The 16,971-nt window shown below is 38.8% G+C and overlaps 1 long non-coding RNA gene across 1 annotated transcript in view; it reads left to right on the top strand.

Moving 5' to 3' along the window:
- The window catches only part of LOC307018105, an 88,448-nt gene extending 75,457 nt beyond the window's left edge, over positions 1-12,991 (top strand). The window contains exons 2-3 of the long non-coding RNA XR_013802330.1: positions 11,033-11,079; positions 12,244-12,991. This is a non-coding gene — a long non-coding RNA (uncharacterized lncRNA). The remainder of the gene's footprint in view (positions 1-11,032; positions 11,080-12,243) is intronic.
- Positions 12,992-16,971: the final 3,980 nt, after the last annotated feature.

Genomic DNA, 16,971 nt, shown 5'->3' with positions numbered 1-16,971 from the left:
TTTTAATGTTCTGGAACTGTTGAGTGCATGTCGAGAAAAAGCTTCTTCTACAGCGGGACTTTTCTGTCCTCGCTTGGCCTCCAAAGACTCTATCAGTATCTATTGATGTGATGTCCTATTTATTTCTCTCCAGCCGTTTACTGAGTCCCTGTCGAATCTTGACTGCTCTCAGTCTGGCATTTCACAGACAGCTGATGTTGTCTGCTTAACGATTTTCATTCCGTTTCTTATCCAGGGTCAGCATTTCCAGATGGGACATTTTAAATAGTACAGATGCTTCAAATGATATTATTTTGTGGAAAACCATTGCGAAAACAAATGCGATTTTGTTTTTTACACAAATTGTATTGAAACAAGTTTTTGATACATGTAATGGCAATTTCGTTGTTCCAATATCCTATATCCTTTTTGCCATTACTTTCACAGGAGAATGAGTGATCCAGACGCAGTAACAAACAGATGATTTCCAGTCTTAAGTACAGTTTAGAATGATGTTTATTGATCGTTTATATTACCAAGGTTTAATTATTCCGTTCAGTCAATGGTTGTGGTATCAGAGCATGTTTGAATCGGTGTGCTCTTCCTCCCGTGTCCTCGTCTCTTCACCTATGACCCCTTTTATACACCCAGCTAACCCCCGCCACCAAGTGTTCAAAATAATATTGCACTATACATATAAATAAAGTAAACTGACATGCCAACAACACCCATAACATGGCTCCTACAATACATCTAAGCCTGATTGGCTGGATGGAGGTTATGTTAAAAGGAATTTGTAGACAGCAAAAGACTAAAACCAACTTCTAATGAAAGCTTCACAAAGTGGTCAAATTGGTGTATATTATGGGACTTATTGGAAGTATTGATCATACATCTTACAGTGGGTACAATTATTCTACAGATACAATTTCTTAACATCTTGCAAGGCTGTCCAGTATCCTTATCTTTGCCTGAATAAAGTTAGAGCTCAGGTTCAATTCTTCTTCTTCTTCTTCCAAGACTAACTCTTATCAGTTTCTTGCAATTTTCATATAACTGTTTCACAAACCGGGCTTTATGACAAGTCTGACATTTCCTCACAAACCAGTGACCTGAAACGCTCCAAATGTGTACATTTCATTTTTAACTAAATGTTATTTACCACTATTATTGATATGAAAACGTTCTTCATTTGGAGGGATCAGTAGGTTTGGTTAAGTTTGAATTTGAGCCTCTTCCATTTGAAGTGGCAGAAGCTGGATGTTTCAACTCTTTGTCCAATATATTTTTTAAGCTATTTAGACTCTGCTCTACTAGTTCTCAGGTCATATCGCTGAATACAGTAACTGCAGTACCTGCAGTACAAGTACAGTAAGTGTTAAGGTGAAGGGATGCTGGGAGGCGTTTCTAATTTAGTCAGTCTGTTGTTATTTGTAGTTTTGTTATTTTGACAATAAATGGACCAAACATCAACAACGTATAGTACTCTTTTGTCCAATATTTCTACAGAAGTACACCCTTGAGTAATTATACCCCTGATTTTGAAAACACTGATCCATTGGGTCCTTTTCTATATTCATTATAATCAATATGCTGTTGTCAGTAAATTATCTTGCACAATAGCCCCCCCTTGTGAGAAGACCAGAGTCTCACAGCACCATGATCCTAAAGTTCCCAAACGAGGTTAGGGTTAAATCAGGGTACATGTTCTATCATATGCTTACAGTCTCCGACAGCATTCAGCAAAACATGCAAAGGAAACATCTTCTATATCCCAGTGTTACTTTGAATTTTCCTTATCACCAAGTCTCAGAATTAAAATAAAAGTGTGGAGTGATAAGAAAATTGAAGAAAGAGTAGAAAGCAAGTGGGCAGATATAATGCAAAGGCAGCAGGAATAAAATGATAAAGATTTCAATCAAAGAAGGCAAGAGGCAGCCATCGTGTATCTAACTTTACATTTTATTTACCCTTTATTGTTCCAGGAATATTCCCATTGAGATACATGGCAAAACTAACAGCCATAATAGGTTGCCACAGACAGTGTAGAACCTTTTCACAAAAACTTGACAATCAAATGATCAATGGTGGACACCCGAATCCAGAGTTACCTTTTAAATCCTAAATCCTTTGTAAAAGCCCAAAAAAAATACATGTGTCCATGAAATGTATAGGCCAACTCATTTTGTCAATTTCTTACTCTCTTTCTCTACTTGAAGACAAGATTTTCTGCCAAAGTTAGAGGAGTTTAACATGTTTCCTTCTCACTGGTTTGAATAATGCGGGACACATGAACCCACCAATCAGATGTGACCAACATTTTAATTATATTCTTATGGCAGTTTGTGGGTTGTCACTTTCACTGTTCATCCAACATGATCAAATCTCAACCACACAATCCCGATTGAGCATGTGTTTGTATGCCGGATTTTTCCTAATTCACTCGTAAAATATATAGTTGGAGTTTAAAAATGCATGTTAGTGCAGAAGGATACAGCTTATGAATTGTTCAGTGTTCTTAATGAATTGATTGTCTGTAGATAGTGTCCCCTAAAAAACCCTGTTGATATCTGTAAGATAATGATGATAGTGGATATGTCCGAACCATTATTAATAACTCCTTTCCAACATAAAAATTAAGTAAGCTTTTATCCATAAAACCTTGATTTCTGAATAAATATAAAGAGCCAGCAGATGTCACTATGCTTCCTCTGAATGTGATGAGAGGAGTTCTCACTAACTTGTTAACAGTCACAGATACTTTATTCATGAGGGACAGAGCAGAAGCAACATTACCCATCGACCCCATACAAATATTGATTTTCTTTTCCTTTTATAAAGGAAATTCTAGTATAATTTGGGAAACTAGTATAAAATGAACCCAAACAATATGTATTTGTCAAAAATAAAAGGTTTGTAAACAGACCAACACTTTTTTCAGTAGTTTTTTCTCCCTTTTGTGCTCAAGGGTTTAGATAAAACTGCTCAAATTTAGCATAATTTAAGAAAGAAAATTGCTGTAAAAGAATGAAGTTTGATATGATATGATATTAGGTTTACATCATACCAAATTGCAGTATTTTGGATATTTATTGTCTATTTTTGGGTGCATCAGGATTGAGCTCGGTGGACCTAGTTTTCATAGTTTCACAATTTATATCATTTTATGTATGTGATTTATGCTCAAATATGGACATCTTTAGAATTCCACATTCAGATGGAAGTGTACGTTTATCAGAAATTACGTTAAAAAAAAAAGGCTTGAATGGTATTTGTATGTTGGATTTAAGCCGATGTCAGACAAATGTGTCATCAGAGTTGTCATGTTATCGTTCTCCAGCTCCTAGTTGTTGTGTCTCTTACTCTGTTGCAGAGGTTGTCGACCACACTGCACGGGCGACTGTGGCTGCGAGGGAGTGCGGTCCTCTTTCAACCAGAAGGTTGTGGGTTCGATCCCAGCCCATGCAGTCAACATGTCGATGTATCCTTGGGCAAGATACTTAACCCTGAGTTGCTCCCGATGGCATGGCCAACGGTGTGTGAATGTGTGTGAATGTTAGGTCCTATAGAGTAGTATGTAAAGCGCTTTGAGGGACATGTAGTATGTAAAGCGCTTTGAGGGGTCTTAAAGACTGGATAAAGCGCTATATAAGTACAGTCCATTTACCATTTACTGCACCAGAGCCCGTACTTCAGAGGTAGGTGTGTGTGTGTGTGTGTGTGTGTGTGTGTGTGTGTGTGTGTGTGTGTGTGTGTGTGTGTGTGTGTGTGTGTGTGTGTGTGTGTGTGTGTGTGTGTGTGTGTGTGTGTGTGTGTGTGTGTGTGTGTGTGTGTGTGTGTGTGTGTGTGTGTGTGTGTGTGTGTGTGTGTCAGGACAGACACGTAAGAGGACATGCGGCTGTGTGGGTATGGACCCACAGTGTGGCCAAACCTACATGAGTACTAAATGATTAATCACTGTGTGGAATAGACTCTCCCCTGCTGCGGAATAGTATCCATGGCGCACACACACACACACACACACACACACGGTCATACAAATCATGTTTCTATCTAACACTACGATCATCATCATTCTCCCTTAAAGAATGATTGTCGATTAGAGAGGGAAGAATGAACCAGTAAAATAGACGGTGGCTATAAGTGTTATTGGACTGACACCTTGGAACAAAGCAACTATTGATTTCACTCCCCCTTGTTTTAAATTTTTATTCTGATTGCCTCTGAACGTTATTAAGTGTTATTCAATGGAGACACCAAACAACTGACTTATTGAGCGGGACCCTCGTAAATAAATTGGAGAGGATTATAAAGTGTTTTGTTTTTGATCGTTAAAATTAGGAAACGATCATAGAAGATGCAGCTAAGAAATTAAGATGTGTTAATGATAGTTAATGTTGTACTAATTTAGTCAAGGCTTTCATTAATTTCCCCATGCAGCAAACAGCAGTTTTACAATGTCCTGTTTAAGGTGTATTTGCAAGGTCAAACAAATGCACAGGAACATATTAGCATTTAAATGGAGGATCAGAGTCCTTTTTGTTCTTGTAAATGCATAACAAGTCACTTGCAGGGTTCTAAGTTGTATTTGTAAGTATTGGCATACCGTGTGTTTAATATATCTAATACCACTGTACATTTAACTGATGAAACTGCTGTGTATTTACCACATTGTGCACATCTTCTACTTGCTGAATTGACCTATTCAGCTAAAAAATAAATTGATATGTGTAGTGAAGTGTGCATGTCCAACACCAAGGATTTTCAAGGGAAATGCCGAGTTGCTTGTCTATCAGAGCTGAAATTGTGATGCACCGTAATGCATGTCAAAACTGTCAGATCCTGTTTGGGAAATCGCCTTCAACATGCACACTGCAGATGTTTCTTAACCAATTTGATAACGTCCAGCTAATTGGCAGCTTGTTAAAGGTCCAGATGTCCTGTGGTGTTTAATCACCCTTTGCATCACTGGCAGAAAGTACTGACATCAAGAAACCCTAATAGTTTCTTGTTTTTTCCCTCATTTGTACACTTTAAACTGATGTGCTCTAAATAGGATTCATACTAAATTAAAGACAACAAGGCTTCTATGCAATTATGTGTTAGTCTCTTTTCCACAGCAGACATTTGACTAGTCATATTAGGAGTAGCACAGGTGTAACAATAATATTAACAATGGCTCCGTTCAATTCAAGTGTCCCACTGAGCTACGACACTGAAGCGTAACGCAAAAGCAGCGAAATGATCCATAGTTTTTCTGAAATTGTTGTCGGCTGTGTCCAAAATTACTTCATATTCTTCTATATATCCATCCATCCATCCATCTTCTCCCGCTTATCCGTGGTCGGGTCGCGGAGGTAGCAGTTCCAGCAGAGAGCCCCAAACTTTCTTTTCCCTGGCCACATCAACCAGCTCTGACTGGGGGATCCCAAGGCGCTCCCAGGCCAGAGAAAAGATATAATCCCTCCATCTGGTTCTAGGTCTACCCCTATATATTGCATTATAATTACTGTCTACCATCTGTGTTAGTATTCATGTATGTAAATACATCCTTTACAATGCCCTCAAGAAATGCACAATGCATGCTGTGCATTTTAAAGGTTCAAAAAATTACAGTTTAGCAACTGCAAACGTAATTAAAGTGTCCAAAATAATTGAATGCTCACTATTAAATAAACGATTTAGTTTATTTTACATTAGTAATGATTGCATGAACAAAGGAGTGATTTCTATGTCAAAATGTCCTCTGGGAAAAAGGACAATGATGATAAACTCTTCCACTTTATAGTTTGCTTAATGACAGACTTGTCATTGAACTCCCGTGAGCAATGCTCCAACAATGCTGTCTCCCTTTTGTGGGTCAGTCCGTTTTTTTTTCGAACACAGGAAAATAGTTCTCAAATTTACTGGCATTTCTATGTACACTCAACTGTAATATGACCCGAATCAGGGACAAGCTAGAAGCACAGGGACAATAAAACCACTTGTTTCAAGTTGAGTAATTATTGCAGTGCTAAAGTCCTGATGCCAATCAAAAATATAGCTTAAAGTTAGTTTTCTGGCTAGAGCTACCAAGAGAGGAACAGAATATTAAAATGTAATTTAAACGTTGGATGCAGATGTATCCCAGTAGTCGCTAAACAATTAAGAAAAATGCTGTTTTGATATTTAGAGAACGTGACTTGGTGAGGTTTTGATTGCCTTCTAGTTGTTTCCGCTGTCAAACTGTTTAACCTGAGAATAATGAGATTTAAGAGTTTTTCTGAAAACCCATACCTCCCCATTAATGAAGAATTGATTTCCACCTGGGTTTCTTTGTTTGTTACGAATTAACCAAGGTTCTTTAATTGTAGATTTCCCTTGTATAGAAATACATGTGAATCAGGAAAAGAAAAATGGTTGGAATGTCTCTGCTACGGTGAGAGCATCTTAGTTGAGCCTAATAACTCAAATGTCTATGAGATTAGTCGCAGCTCTGATCAAAGCAGCTTCCCCTACTTCCCCTCTTCACACACTCTCTGAACTCATGAATCTGTACACCCCTTTCAGTTTCGAGCCTCCATTCACATACTCAATCCCTGCCTTCCAGACTTACTCCATGATCCAGAGATGTTCTGCCCCACATCCTGAGCCCGCCGTCAGGTTGCAGGAGGCTTTACGGCTCTGTCGTACTGAGCCAGAGAGCCAGGCAGGAAAATGTGAACAAACAGACTCCTATATATGAGGTATGGAGTTATTGTATCACGTATACGGCCATGTCACAACCTAGTCCTTTGATAACAATTCTTGTAATTTACAGTATATTAATTTCATGTGAAGTTGCAAATAGAAGATATTCAGGCACAGTGGGGGGGAAAATCCCTAGGCAGGTTAGCAACAACAGTTTGTCATAAGGCTAAAGGTCAGGTCTCTGCAGACACAAAGGGCACACAGTACCTACAGGCCAAATGCATGCCATGAATCTCAAAGATATTCACACTCGGTACACAAATATGATAGAGATAACATAACAAACAGAAACATGTCAAAATAGCGCTCACTTATCTCAGTAAGATGTCTTCTCATGTTTCTCTGGTGAGTTATTCTGATACAAAAGATTCAAGATTCAAAGGTGTAATGTCATATCTTATTAACAACTACGGTGTATGCCATGAATGGAAAACTTGGGTCACAGGTTACTCAACAATGCATTTAAAAGACATACAAAAAATAACAACAATACAAATGGTGCTTTCTTTTTTAAATCAGCATAACTCTCCACTTTGAATATAATATTTAGTATTGTCATATTTTATTACATTTTACTGCACTCAGTTTCCTCCAGAACTATATTTTGTGTAAATATTGTCTTTATTTTTCATTTGTTGCAACAGTCTTAGCTTTTATAATTGTAAACATCACCACTTATACCAAAGCACATTCCTCTGTAAACTTACTTGGGAATAAAACTGATTCTGATTCTCCCTACCTCTGAAAAGACAGAGGATACTCCCAGTTTTGCGGGGTTTCTTTATTTTTTTGTACACCCTGCTTAGCATGGCTTTTTATGAATTACAGTTGAACAATTAGTGTTATTGATCATATCAGAGTTATCACCATTAAATTAAATATGTAATCTTGTTGAATTTGCTACGTATGATCCATCTTATGTATTCATGTGGAACCTACTTGAAGCAGGTCACCCTTGAAAAAGATATCAATGATCTCAATGGGATTCACCTGCATAAATAAAGGTTTGAAATGAAATGAAATCTTTGCTGCATATATTAGTTTTTTGAGTTCTTTTATCAATGAAATTCAAATATCTATTTATTTAGCCCTTTTGTGGGTGGGAATAAGTCTGTTCCCTTTTGAGTAAGTTCCACTGAACAAAAAGTGAGACAATTATATATTTCCTCTCCCCGCATTCAGACATAGTTACTGAAATGGAAAGCAAAGGCAATCCTGGATGCAACGAACAACAACAACAGCCCTCTATTGACTGGGGAAAAGGTCACATCGTCTTGTAGAGGCAAAATAAAACAAAACTGCGTTGATTAGTTTTCGTCTGCTTTGGGTCAGTCAAATTTCAACTGGGAAGGAATATATTATACCAGCCATCCAACATTCATAACATGAGTACTACCGGTCGAGGCATCTCTTATGAGTCAGCCATTTGTTTGGTTTTTATTGTGGCATTTCACAGCCACACAATGTAGCCTCCACAGTCATCACTGTGTTTGCTTTCCTTGGCAGGTTACTCACAGAATCATCCGGTTCTCTCTGATTAGTAACTTGTAGATGAGTCAGTTATTGGCTAGCAAATTATTGCCATTTTCTTTCTTGTTGTTACCATGGTGATTACAATAAGAACTGGCAACCTGGGATTTTTTTTAAACCTTACCGTTTCCTCTCTCTGTATATATCTTTTGGGATGAAAGGCTGGGTATCAGCCTCTCTTCTCCAAAGCCAGCCAGTTGCAGACCCAAGCAGTGAGAGGGATTATCCCTCTATTTCTATTAGTCACACACTCATAAGCCATGTATCACTCTGAAGCTTTGTGTCAGCAACTCCACACCCAGAGAGGAGAGACTTCTCATTATCGGCGGATTGAGAGGTTTTAGCTTACACACGGAGCGCAATATTCTGAAAGTCAAGTCGTGTTTGAAGCCAGGCAAATGCATTTCATAGAGTACGACATGGTGTAATATGTTTTAACTTGAATTGCTGCCATGACTCCGTAATTGGTATATTAGTTCAACTGTGCAGCATATTAGGAATGTTCTTTAATTACGCACGATTTGTAAGGAAACGTTATAAATATCTTTAAAGGGTTACAGTACAAAGTGTATGATTGTATGAAATATTTGGGCTTTTTTATCTATTTGTTACAGTTTTCTAAGGAAAGACTTTACCTCATGCATACATTCAGCAGGTCGGACAAAGTTCTTAAAGGCACGGGTTTTGATAATTACCTCCTCGAGTAGCCATTTGCCCCGACAGTCTACTTACAACTATTACCGCCCCCTTCCTCTTCTTCAAACATCGCCATGCTGCCCTTCTCCTGCATTTTGTATTCATCCCACTGTGATGGAAGAAGCAGCTTGACCTTCAGAAAGATTGCATCTCCCTTTCTTTGCATTACATTTTACAGCACTTAATTCAGGCAACAAGTGCATTTAACCATGAAAACACAACTCAAAAAAGCAAGAATCCTGTAACTAGCTTTTAATAGGCCAAACTATTGTACTGTAAGTGCTACTGCATTTAAATAAATGCTTTGATCTCACACTCCTATGGGAGGCAGGCAGAGTGAGTGTTGTAGGTATTCAAAGGGATGTAACGATGGATAGGTTTTGATCAATGTATTAATTATTTGATTACCTATCCAATATTATCGATTCAAAGTAAAAAACATACTGCTTTTAGAAATGCGAGCGCCCGAAGCAAGCAATGAATAACATTGCATTGTGCGGTATAAAAAGAGTAGCATTGGCTAACCCTTTTTAATTATTTTCATTAAAAACAATAGATTTGATATGTTTATAATTCCATAGAAACTTAAAGATACCTGTAATAAAATATCATATCGTTGTCCAAAGAATGAATATATTGTATCATGATTATAGTCTAGATTTGCATCCCTAGGTATTCAGTTAGTGAAATATGTGCTGATAAAGTGTGTGTAAATCAATACAAACATAATATATTGAAATACATTTAAAAAACGGACCAGTCTCACCCTAGAGATTTGATGAAATACTCACATACTTCCCTTGTAAGAATCATTAACCACCACCTGGGGAAGTGTGTCTGTGTGCAGGAATACATCTTGATTCTCCTCATGTCACTTGTAAAAGTGGGAAGACAACTGTGTGATATATTTTCTTGCACATTCATCTTCAGGCACAGGAAACTGTTGATGACTGCTGAGTCGTTGTGCATTCACATGTGAAAGAAGCTCCAAAGGCTTAAACTGAGGATAGTTTTATACAGGAAGTCAATGTACCATGAAAAATCTTTTGGACAATGCTGCAGGCGGAAATAAACATTTTATGGATCATTCACAAGTTTTTTTTCCAAAGGCGCTGAAAAAACTGAAGTAAATCTTTCTATTCTGAGCAAAGTTCAGCAATTAGAGAGAAAAGCTATATTAAATAATTTGGAGTTATGGATATATCCACCTGATAAGTTTTGACACCCTCCTGAGAGAATATCTGAATGTTTAGCTTCAAAATGCTCCACTGTGTTAAGAAGAAGCTTATTTTGTCTCCCTGCTTTCAGTGTCATTTGATTCATAGGTATTAATGTAGCCACTTTAAGGAATAAAGGTAAAAACAATGAATAAATTGCAAAACACAACAAATTGAATGGAAGATGAGAGGGAAACAAAAATAACATTAATCTAGAAGACGTGACTCTGAATGAAAGCACTTGCTTTCAGTTTCACTTAGTAATGTAAGGACACTGACATCAGCCTGGGAGAGAGAAGATGGTGCAGCTCGCCTCATTTCTGATTCCCCTCACATCTTTCTTTAATTACAGGGATCAATATTGTTTCCCATTCTCCAGTGAGTGTGCAGTTTTGGAATTATTTGCTTTCTGCCACTTGATGTCAATGTCAGTCTCTTTCTCGCTAATAGACTCGATTTAAATTAAGTCATCCTCAGTTTACGATCCATCTATCTCACTCTGCATATGAATATATTTTAAGACAGGTTGAAGTCAAAACCACAATTTAACTTTATGACTTAAAATGTACTTCTGTTAGCACTGGAGCCTTTTAAACTTGCCCAGACACATTTATTGTGAATTAGCCCTTCAATCACCTTACAAATGATTCCCACTCCATAAAGTATAGTGTGCATTTTTAACACGTGCAAATAATGGACATAAAATGGTTGTAAGCACGCTAAATTGGTTCAGTATATGTTTGCGTTTGCTCTCAGTGTGTTGACAACTCGACTCATGATTGATTGCTAAAGTCTGTTTACATTTCTCACCTCTTTAAATGGAGCTCACGTGAATACCAAGCTGAAACGTGATCATATGTCGTACATCTCTATTTTCTCAGGAACATCCGCACCTGAGAAAATAATAAGAATCCGGATCAGCTATACAGTAAGTGATTTGTTTTATTGTATTCATCCAGCACTAAAACACCCACTCTCCTCTATTTATGATTATATATCGAAAACATAACACTAGTGGAAATATTATATTTTTTTATGTGTTGAGGAATCTGAAAGCAGAATCATTATCTCTGAGTCTCTGGGTCAGACTGGATCTATCTGTGAGGAAGGATATGATACACAGAAAAACAGTTTGAGGTGTGTGTGTGTGTGTGTGTGTGTGTGTGTGTGTGTGTGTGTGTGTGTGTGTGTGTGTGTGTGTGTGTGTGTGTGTGTGTGTGTGTGTGTGTGTGTGTGTGTGTGTGTGTGTGTGTGTGTGTGTGTGTGTGTGTGTGTGTGTGTGTGTGTGTGTGTGTGTGTGTGTGTGTGTGTGTGTGTGTGTGTGCGCGCGCGCACAGTGTGTGTGCCAGCTGGGTTGATGATAGAGTGGATGACACATATGAAATAGAGGTCACTTCTTCATCTAAAACACTGAAGGGAAGCCTTCTCGTTCAATGCGAGCGCTCCTGAAAGTGAAATATTTAAATATTTCGCTCTTCGGGTGAGTGTGTGTGCGTCTGGCTGAGGAACAAAGCAGGTTTGCTCATTTGGATTCCCTGTGAGTCAGTCTGTCTACAGAGAATCAGTGAATGCCTTTTACTATTATATCAGAAAATAAACAGTGTAGAAACTACAATTAGTTAGAATTAAATATCAACTACTGAAATACAGACTGTAACTCAATTGGAATAAATTGGTATATTCATTATGTATGTATTATCCGGGTGTGGTTGCAGCATTTTTGAGTAAACACGTGCAGAAAGATATAAAAATAATAATAATAATAAATAAGATTTTTATAGCGCTTTTCCTAATGCTCAAAGTCGCTTAAATATGTACTACTGTATATGCCCTGTACATTGGTTTGGTTTAATTCTGTACAGCTATGCATTCACCACACTTCAATATTTGTGTTTGTTGTAGCTATGGCAATTAAAGATCCACAAACGATGCATCATTTAGGAGACTAGACCTCAGAGGAGTATAGTACATCAGCCCCCTTCAGAAATGTGACATTGTGCATCACCTGAATCTAAAATGCCTCACTTATCCCAACACCCCACCCACAGCACACACTATGAATAATCCTGATCACCTGCCCTGTCCCCTCCAGGCTGGCAGAGTCTCAGCGCTGAGTGTGGAAACCCTGGAGGCGCTGGCACCGGGGCGGATGATTCATTCATCTTGGATAAAGCCTCCCACCTTCTCTTCTATGAGCTGATGCAAGTACAGTACAAAGGAGTGCTTCCAGTGTTCGTTTGTACCAACTGCCATCCAGCTTCACAAAGCTTTCTGTCACAGTCCCTATATATACTCTGTCTCTATTTTGACTGTCTCTCTCTGTTCTTACTGTAGTCGCAAGCCAACTATATCAGATACAGTTGACATGAAATCTGTATGTTAGCTGAATACTGTGATTATCTCTGCCAGACATAAAGCTGGGGGTGTGCATGCGTTAGTGTCTCTCTGTCTAATCTCAATTTTCCACAACACTATTTGTTTTACTTATTTTTAATCAGTATCCACAGCTGACTGCACATTACTGGCTTTAAGGGTTGGGAGTGATTAACAGCTGCTTCAGAAGCAAAGGCATTTTCAGCACTGAGCTATGCTAAAAACCTAAGCCTTACCTACTCTGTTGTATGCAACATTTTAGCCTTTCTTATGGCTAAAAAAACTGGCAATATTATGTTAAATAAATCCCCAATATAGTTATCTTTGCCACCATTTTGACTCTAAGTGAGCCAGCCTATACACAAAAAACAAAGGTTATCCTTGAATCAATGAATAGCATTATTTGTAGTTTTTCCCCTAAATTCTTGTCCTTTCATCAATATTCTGTGCAGCTGCAATGACCCCTTATCCCCCGGACTCATTAAAGTGTCATCCTCTTATCTAGTCCTTTAATGATTTGGATGAAATGCAAGCAGGAGTTAACCTTAGTGGGCATTAGCTGATAGAAATCAAAGGGCAAGACTAAGGCCCCGTCCACACGGAGACGCAAGGTCGATATCAAAAAAGTTGGCACAAGAAACGTGTCCGTCCACACGAGACCGCTCGACCCGCTGGAGACGCTGTAGTACATATGCCGGGCCTGTAAGTGGCGCTTTACTTCCGCCACAAAATACACCAAAAGCAGCGAATAAGACCCCCTGAGCATGGTTGCCATGGTTGCCTGGTTGCCCTTCACTAAATCCACCGCGGAGAACTACATTTTAGCAACATGTAATTCATGTAGTTCTCCATGTCCACTTGTTGCTGATGGTTGTGGTAGAGGAGCTGTAGATTTTGCACTAACATCTGTAGCATGGGCAGTAGCGTCTGGAGCACGAACGCAACCCTGTGATCTGCCATTGTTGTTGTTGTTGTTGGTGAAACGCATCAGCAATGATGTGGAGGTGAGCAGGAGAGGCGGGGCTATGATCGTTTAGCGCAGGGGTCGGCAACAGGTGGACCGCGGTCCGGACCCAGACGCCGACCTATACGGACCCGGACCTATAATCAATACATTAATAGGGGATTTCAATTTTGACGGGGCGATTCAATTTTAACCGCCCCCGACTCATTCATATTCATCCTGCCCACTGGGAGCACAGAGCCAGTGTCTCATTTGTTCAGAGACCGTGGCGCACATTAAAAGTGCCAAAACGCCACTATGACCAAACACTCCCTCTCAAGTCAGAACTGAGGTCACAAAAAATAAGCAGTTTCAGAGCCCAATATGATCAGTCCACCAGGATCAAAATTAAAACTAAATATGGTTCCAGGGCAGGCTAACCGAGGCTAACCTATGAGCGCCTGCATGTGTGTATGAGAATGGCCCTGACACCGTTTCAGGCCAGATTTACTAAATCCTGGCAGGACAAGCTCCAGCTCAATTCTCGACCTGAATTAAAAAAAAGTGAGTGAGGGACTGCAATATAAGAGGGAAAGAAAGAGAAACTTTAAAACTGTTCAATTGCTATGATGTGTAAAGACTGATATTGTTCTATAACCGTCTGAAACAGTTAAGTCATGATGTGAAACGGTTAACAAAGAAAAAGGGAAACTCAAGCTGCTGCTACACTTTATTTTATTTATCTAAAATGAAGCACTTTTAAGATGCACATATTTTCAAAAGCTAATTTATTTATTTTCTCTATTTTATTTTTAAATGCAGCCCGAGAGGAACATTACACATATCCACAGTATTTACTGTATATCTGTATAGTTCAATGTTAATTTACAATAAATATCGTTGTTTTTGAATTGTGCTTTCTTTATTTGATTGGCAGTCAGTTGTTGATTACATGCATACGTTGATAAAGCTGAAGGCTACTTCAATATATATCACACTGATTCATAAAGCAACTTAGACATTTTGATGTTCCGGACCTTTGCATGGGGACATTTTCTCTAACTGGACTTCGTTGAATTTTTGTTGAATAACCCTGGTTTAGGGCGTACACACGGTGCCGCAAGCGTTACGTTACCAGACCTTCCCACTTTGGGATGCGTTATTGTTTAAGGGCTCCGTTTCCGCGGTTCTGTTACGGCCTCATGTGGACGAACCATCCATACGATAAAGAACTATAGTGGATAACGCCCGTTCAGTCTCCGTGTGGACGGGGCCTGAGACGCCAACATTAGATCTGGGTCTTTTACTCCTTAGGATACAAAGAAAAGTGAGAGAATGTGCTTAACTTGTACATTTTCGGAATTCATTCTTGTTTGTTTGTCGTTTGGCTGATCCCTACAGCACCAAGGTGAAGATAAGCTGGCTCCAGTAGAGAGGTAATTACAGAGCAAGTAGAGACAGAAAGATTTGGAAGACACATGGAGGGAGAGGAGGGTGAGGTAAGCATAGAGTGAAAGGTGGGCGTTGTGGAAGGTTTTTATTATGTGTCTTCAGTGTGAAACAGCAGGAATGTAACAATTTAAAGCTGTTTTAGCATGTTCAATAGCAGCCTTTGTTCGACAGCTTATAATTAGCTCACCCACACTTAAGAAATAAAGGCACACAGTGTCACTGAGGGGGACTTCTGGATTAATCACTGCATATGTACCACAATATTTTTACTGAAACCACATAGACGCTATATCAGCTATAAATAATTGTCCGTCAAAATGTTATATGACCGCTTCAATTTGATATATGTATATAAGGAGCACATCCCATCAGCCGCTCATGCACTGTTGTCCAAAAATGTAGTTTCTGCTCCAGTGACCAACATGGTGTCAGAGAAGTTATTCATCTTTCTCTGCAGTCCAATTTTATTTAAAGAAGCAAAAGTAAAATAACTGATTCTGTACCATAGCTAATTTCATATTAATGTATATATATTATATATTTATCTACCTATTTATATTTGTTTATTTAATTGAATCGTTGCTGCTTCAGCCTTTTAGGGAATGCAGGGATAGTTGTTATTGTCCCTTCAATAATCTGTATCAAAAGGTCAAATAGCATATTGGAGGTCTACAGTATATTATTTAAAACTATGCAGGTTGAAGAACATAATACAATAAAATGTAACTTAACAGCAGCACAATTAAAAATAGAATACAGCAATACAAATGCTCAAACAGGTAGAATCATTTAATTGCATTTGTTTGTCTGTCCTTTAGTTAATCAGTTATATTGAGGTTGAAAACTCCTGGATGGACTTGGCTAAGATCTCAATTTTAAAATGTACCCAGTTTTTTATTTTCAATGTATTGCAGACCTGTTATGACCAAATGCATTCCTTATTAATTGGCAACTGATTGTATGTATCACATGTTATAAACTAATGCCAGCAGTATAATCATGCAGCTATGGTGCTGATAGAAGAGGGGGAGAGAGTGCTGTGTGGCTCTCTGCTTCAGAGGCACAGTGAGAGTGAAAGCTGGTACATCATGTGGGCAAGTAGCAGCTGAGTCAGGGGCAGAGCATGGTTCAGGGATTATAATTAGCTACAAATAGCCTAATGCACAAATTACTTTTAGTGTAGGCAGCTTTGGAAAACACAATCTAGCTAACACAGGAGCAAAATGCAAAACAAACTAAGGCTGCATACACCTGTTTTACTATAGTTGTGAATATTGCTCCCAGCTGTGGCACTAGCATGACTCATACTGCAGGGATTAATCTGGAGTGTGTTGTTCAAGACGTTTATTAACATCCTGAGAGCAAGTCTTTCTCAGTTAAATATATAGACGACAATCTCAATCAGTGATCTTTAGTTGTTCAAGCTCTTTCCTTCGGCACTTTCACCTCTGTGGTAGTTGCAACTTCATAGTTTAATTAACTTTGATTAAATACATGTAATTATCTATAAAAAGCTGAATGTTTGAAGCCTGTAATGTTACAGAACCTTGAAATGCACAGCTTTCATTTTCAGGTATTCACACAGCACAGAGATTTCACAAAAAACTGCTAAGCGCCAGAGAGGATGTGATGGCCGGCGCCAGTAATTATGATTTCTTATCATCAGATGTTTTGTGTGTGTGTGTGTGTGTGTGTGTGTGTGTGTGTGTGTGTGTGTGTGTGTGTGTGTGTGTGTGTGTGTGTGTGTGTGTGTGTGTGTGTGTGTGTGTGTGTGTGTGTGTGTGTGTGTGTGTGTGTGTGTGTGTGTGTGTGTGTGTGTGTGTGTGTGTGTGTGTGTGTGTGTGTGTGTGTGTGTGTGTGTGTGTGTGTGTGTGTGTGTGTGTGTGTGTGTGTGTGTGTGTGTGTGTGTGTGTGTGTGTGTGTGTGTGTGTGTGTGTGTGTGGGGGTGTGTGTGTGTGGGGGGGGGGGGGGGGGGGGTGGGTGTGTGTGGGTGTGTGTGTGTGTGTTAGATAATAAAAATAGAGGGATTAAATAATCAGACTCAAACTACAG

This window comes from Notothenia rossii (assembly GCF_949606895.1).
Source record: "Notothenia rossii genome assembly, chromosome: 9".
Lineage (NCBI taxonomy): Eukaryota > Metazoa > Chordata > Actinopteri > Perciformes > Nototheniidae > Notothenia > Notothenia rossii.
Note: the sequence above shows the minus strand (reverse complement) of the source record. Positions and strands in the feature narration are given on the sequence as shown.